A 6,373-nucleotide genomic window follows, 5' to 3' on the forward strand; every position below is an offset into this window, starting at 1 on the left:
TGGACCCCAAACAATGACAATGTAACATCAAAGATCCCTCACCATAGAGCACCACAATAGACACAAGAATAAAGCTTGAAATATTGTGAAGACTATCACAATGAGACACAAAGACACGAAGTGTTCACGTACTATTGGAAAATTGAAGCCAATAGACTTGCTCAGTGCAGGGGTTGCCACAAACCTTCAATTTGTTAAACAAAAAAAAAGCACTATCTGTGAAGCACAATAAACTGAAGTGCAATAAAATAAGGGCTACCTGTATTTTCCTTGGCGAGATGTCTTTTTAGGTCTTTTGCCCATTTTGGATACCAGTCCTTTATCAGATCTGTGTTATGCAAATATTTTATCCCATTCTGTGGCTTATTTGTTAAATAAAATTGTAGGAGGCTATTGTTTTGTTTTCTTTTTTTTTTTTTTTTCTTTTTCATGTCAGAAAGCTTTAGAGGGAGACACATGGCACACACAAGCATGAACATCCAATCATCACACTTATGAACTACAAAAGGAGAAGGCCACTTTCTGGACTAAGCTGTGCTAGGCCCCAACAGACCAGAGTCAAAATCAAAACGGAGTCACTCATGAAGAGTTTCCAAGTCACTAAACTAAGTCATTATCTGACCTTCAAGAAATCAGGAGAGAGAGATAACAGTCATCTTCCAAAACAGGCCAGTTTCAATCTTTAATTGGCCTGATAATGATGATAAGTTCCCTCTGCTTTAATCTTTAGACAGAAAGGGTAGCCAAAAGTAACCTGAGGCTAACTAATCCGTTATCTTTCTATTGTTGTTTTGTTTCCTTGTCTCTGCCATACAAGGAAAGTAACTTTGAAATGACCAGTCAGCTTTCTTCAGCCTTTTCTGTCTGTAAAGCCACCCCCACTGCTCAGCTTACTGGAACATTTATTCTCTTTTATAGGATTAAATGTTGCCCGATTCTAGAATCACAATGTAAACCAAAAAGTATCTGAGACAAGTCTCAATTAATTTAGGAGTTTCTTTTGCCAAGGTTAAGGATGTGCCTATTACACACCTCTTGAGGTCCTGATGACATGTGCCCAAGGTGGTCAGCCTACAGCTTGGTTTTATACATTTTAAGGAGACATAAGACATCAATCAAATCATGTAAGATGTATGTTGGTTCCATCCAGAAAGGTGTGACAACTGGAAATGGAGAGGTCCCAGGTCATAAGCAGATTCAAAGATTTTCTGATTAGCAGTTGGTTCAGTTACTACCTAAAGATCTGGAATTTAGGCAGAGCAGTGGCTCATACCTGTAATCCTAGCACTTTGGGAGGCCAAGGCAGGTGGATCACCTGAGGTCAGGAGTTCGAAACCGGCCTGGCCAACATGGTAAAACCCATCTCTACTAAAAATAGAAAAATTAGCCGGGTGTGTTGGTGGATGCCTGTAACCCTAGCTATTCCAGAGGCTGAGGTAGGAGAATTGCTTAAACACAGGAGATGGAGGTTGCAGTGAGCTGAGATTCTGCCATTGCACTCCAGTCTGGGTAACAAAAGCAAAACTCAGTCTCAAAAAAAAAAAACAAAGATCTGGAATTTTAAAAAAAGAAAAAAGAAATACCTGGGTTTTGAAAAGGGCTTGTGGGAACCAAGGTTTAATGCAGTTGAAGCCTCCAGGTAGTAGGCTTCAGAGAGAATAGATTGTAAATGTTTCTTTTTTTTTTTTTTTTTGAGATGGAGTCTTGCTCTGTCACCAGGCTGGAGTGCAGTGACGTAATCTCGGCTCACTGCAGCCTCTGCCTCCTGGGTTCAAGCGATTCTTCCTCCTCAGCCTTCCAAGTAGCTGGGACCACAGGCTTATGCCACCACACCCAGCTAATTTTTGTATTTTTAGTAGAGACAGAGTTTCAGCATGGTCAGGATGGTCTCGATCTCTTGACCTCGTGATCCACCCACCTTAGCCTCCTAAAGTGCTGGGATTACAGGCATAAGCCACCAAGCCCAGTTTGTAAATGTTTCTTATCAGACTTAAAGGCCTCTTCTATCAGGTTGTTTTTTTGTTTGTTTGTTTTTGAGATGGAGTTTCACTCTTGTTGCCCAGGCTGGAGTGCAATGGCACGGACTCAGCTTACTGCAACCTCCACCTCCTGAGTTCAAGCCATTCTCCTGCCTCAGCCTCCCAGGTAGCTGGGATTACAGGCATGAGCCACCCCACCTGGCTAACTTTTTGTATTTTTAGTAGAGACGGGGTTTCTCCATGTTGGTGAGGCTGGTCTCAAATGCTCAACCTCATGTGATCCAGCCGTCTCAGCCTCCCAAAGTGCTGGGATTACAGGTGAGAGCCACCACACCCGCCCCTCTATCAGTCTTAAGATCTGTGTTGATGTTAATGGTAATGAGGCATATCCAACTCACCCTTCCCAGCATGGCCTGAACTAGTTTTACAGGTTAACTTTGGAATGAGTTTTACAGGTTAACAGTTTTACAGGCTGAGAGGAGGGGTCCATTCAAATGGTTGGAGGGCTTAGAATTTTATTTTTGGTTTACAGCAATAAAGCCAACTGAGATCATTAAACTACATTTGTTATAATTTTGTGGTTTGATAGATAAAAGATCTATCTATCCTAAATTAAATGCCTTCTCTATCCTTTTCCCTCCCTGTTTTCTTGGAAAGGCCTTCTCTATTTCTGAAAACTGGAGAAAAGGAAGCTTCTGTAACACAACTCTCAAGGGTCCCAGGAAGGAAGTCAAGAAAACCAGAGTCCTGAAGCAACCTGACAATTCCAGTTCTGAAGAGAATCTCAGCTATGGCACTGAGCCCAGGAAACAGAGGTGTTCCAGCCTCTGCAAAGCCTCTGAAGGTTCCCTGAAAATCACTGACAAAAAGCAGATTTATTCAGAGAAAAGGCATACAAATTGATTTATCATGGTTTTATGTAACATGGAAGCCTTCGGAATGAAAACCCAAAAATACAAGGGAAGTTGTTCATTTTTATGTTTGGGTTCAACAAAGTATGGACAGCTGTGTAGAAACATGATCGGGCAAAAAGGATATGATCTAATGGTAATAGGCTCAGTGGGGAAACTCAGCAAAACCTCTCTTTTCAAGTTCTTCTTGGCCTCTGCACAGGATTCCTGCCTTCCAGGTTTGGGCAGGACCCTCTCTGGAATAGTTCTTATAAGCTATGGTCAAACAAGGTAAGTCAGATCCTTTCCTTCCTTCCTTCCTTCCTTCCCTCCTTCCTTCCTTCCTTCCCTCCTTCCTTCCTTCTTTCCTTCTTTCCTTCCTTCCTTCCTTCCTTCCTTTCCTTCCTTCCTTCCTTTCTCTTTTTTTTTTTTGAGACAGGATCTTGCTGTGTTGCCCCGGCTGGAGTGCAATGGCACAAGCACATAGCTCACTGCAGCCTCAAATGCCTGGACTCAAACAATCCTCCTGCCTCAGTCTCCTGCTAATTTCTTTTTTAGAGCAGAATGTCACTATGTTACTCAAACTCCTGACTTCGAGCAATCATTCCACCTTGGCCTCCCAAAGTGCTGGGATTACAAGTGTGAGCCACTGCACCTCGCCAAGATCATTTCTTTGCTTCCAGAATTTATACAAAAAGGTAGGGGTGGTTGCGGGGGGATTAGAGTAGTATTTTTTTATCTTATGGCTGGTTTGGGGGGGGAAAGGAGTTCTGGTTTCTATGGACCCCCATCTTGGGGAAGAGGAATTCTACTTTCTGTGGCTGGCCTTAGGGGAAAATGAAAGGAAGGTCAGGAAAAGGTCAGAGAAAAACTTTTGCTTCTGAGGCCTTCGTTTTAAGATATCATTTTCTGAGTCCCAACAAGCACCATGTAAGAATATGGAAAATGAAGCAGATTTTGAACTCTCAGAGAGAGCTCCTCTCACACGGGTGGGTGTAGTACTGCTCAGTTGCCCTTTTTCTTCATTCACAGGGCCTGAGAAACCTGTGGCTGAGAAACTGCTGGACCAGCTGGTCCTCATTAGCCTATAAACACTGCAGGCAAACAGGATTAATAAATCAAATCTAAGAGAATTAAGAAGGGATATGGCTACATCTTATAATTTAGTTTATTATTTTCCAAATTGACTCATCTCTGGACTATATAAAAGAAATTGGTGGTGTTATCTGACACATCCCAGACTACCAGAAGAGGCAACATTGAGGCATTAACCACAATCACGTGTGCACCTATGCGGGGAAGACTCAGAAAGAACAAGAAAGTACTCGAGGTAATGGAGACCCAAGATGTGGTGATTTCAAAAGAGAAGCCTGAAACCTTGTTCTAAACTGTATGGTCTCACGTTTGCCCTGGTTACCCTGTGGAAACAGGACAGACTCGTTGGGTAGGTTTTACCTATTTGTTGTTGGCTTTTCACTGTTGCCAAATATAGGTCTCAGGAATTGTGTTTTGTTGCTGGCTTACAGGCACAGTAAAATAGAAGGGAATATCCCCTATTACATTGTAAGGAGTGGCCCCTATAAAATCAGCAAGAATGGATCTCGTTGGTGGGGCAAAGCCACGAGGACTCATCTAAATGGCAAATTGCTGCCTCCTATCCCCCACCCACATCATTCAAAATAAAAATAAAACCATAAATAAATGTGGAAGAGTTCAAAAAATTCTGATACTTCTCATGACAACTACATCCACACTTTTGTATTTGTATATAAAATAATGCATCCCTTCCAAAATCTCTTTCTCTGGCTCTCTCTCTGCCTCAGCTGTTGGTGATCTCAGCATGGACTTGTGGCTGACTTCAGTGATCCCAATAGAAGGGATCAGCTCCTGAGGTCCATTCCATAATTACCCCAAATTCTAGAATGACCCACTGCAGGTTTTGTTTTTGTTTTTGTTTTTTTTGAGACGGAGTTTTGCTCTTGTTACCCAGGCTGGAGTGTAATGGCGCGATCTCGGCTCACCGCAACCTCCACCTCCTAGGTTCAGGCAATTCTCCTGCCTCAGCCTCCCGAGTAGCTGGGATTACAGGCACGCGCCACCATGCCCAGCTAATTTTTTGTATTTTTAGTAGAGATGGGGTTTCACCATGTTGACCAGGATGGTCTCGATCTCTTAACCTCGTGATCTACCCGCCTCGGCCTCCCAAAGTACTGGGATTATAGGTTTGAGCCACCGCGCCCGGCCCTGTTTTTTTTTTGAGATGGAGTTTTGCTCTTGTTGCCCAGGCTGGAGTGCAATGGTGTGATCTTGGCTCACTGCAACCTCCACCTCCCGGGTTCAAGCGATTCTCCTGCCTCAGCCTCCTGAGTAGGTGGGATTACAGGCATGCACTACCACGCCCGGCTAATTTTGTATTTTTAGTAGAGACGGGGTTTCTCCATGTTTGTCAGGCTGATTTCAAACTCCCAACTTCAGGTGATCCACCTACCTCGGCCTCCCAAAGTGTTGGGATTACAGGCGTGAGCCACCACGCCTGGCCGCAGTCAGGTAATTAAATAGTGCTGAAGAAGACCCCTTATTGACAGACGCCAATAGTTCTTAACTATTTTTATCAACTACCCCCACGATTTCTGTCATAAGCTAAATCAGTGTACTTTGGTGGCATGATGTTTAGTATGATGGTTGCTAAGGGAGGAAGGGTATCTGAAACCCCTTCGGAGTTTTCCTTCCCTGTTACTAGCCACTACTTTCAGGCAGGTGATAAATCTGTAAAACCGGAACATTTGTCTCTATGAACAATAAATACTACTGAATTGTCACACATTCTGGCTTCTTTGCCACTTAACCAACAAAATGGAAATTGCCTAAAGATAAATTTTTAGACACTTTCAGGATTGGGAAATACTAATTTTCTTTTTTCTTGTGTGTGTGTGTGTGTGTGTGTGTGTGTTGTGTGTTTCGAGACAGAGTCTCACTCTGTTGCCCAGGCTGGAGTGCAGTGGCACAGCCTCAGCCCACTGCAACCCCTGCTTCCCGGGTTCCAGTGATTCTCCTGCCTCAGCCTACTGAATAGCTGGGAATATAGGAACCCGCCACCATGCCTGGCTAATTTTTGTATTTTCAGTAGAGACAGTTTTCACCATGTTGATCAGGCTGGTCTCATACTCCGGACCTCGGGTGATCCACCCGCCTCAGCCCCACAAAGTGCTAGGATTATAGGTGAGAAATACTAATTTTCTACCAGGCCTTAGATTTTTTTTTTTTTTTTTCTGTGAAAATTTAACCTTTAAATTGCTTTTCAAGCTAATTTTGTAGCAGGAGCGGCCGCGAAGAATGTGGCAGTTTTATTCAGCTGGGAGCTGCGGTGGCTCAAGCCTAACAACCGAGCTCCTGGACAAAGAAAATCCCGGCGGCCGGGCGCAGTGGCTCACGCCTGTAACCCTAAGATTTTGGGAGGCCGAGGTGGGCAGATCACCTGAGGTAGAGAGTTCAAGACCAGCCTGA

At 43.7% G+C, this 6,373-nt stretch overlaps 1 pseudogene; it reads right to left on the reverse strand.

The window, feature by feature from the left end:
* Positions 1 to 430: 430 nt before the first annotated feature.
* LOC118153407 (small nucleolar RNA U13) lies at positions 431 to 511 on the reverse strand (annotated as a pseudogene).
* Positions 512 to 6,373: the final 5,862 nt, after the last annotated feature.

The sequence above is a fragment of the Callithrix jacchus genome, chromosome 4, assembly GCF_049354715.1.
Source record: "Callithrix jacchus isolate 240 chromosome 4, calJac240_pri, whole genome shotgun sequence".
NCBI classification, from domain to species: domain Eukaryota; kingdom Metazoa; phylum Chordata; class Mammalia; order Primates; family Cebidae; genus Callithrix; species Callithrix jacchus.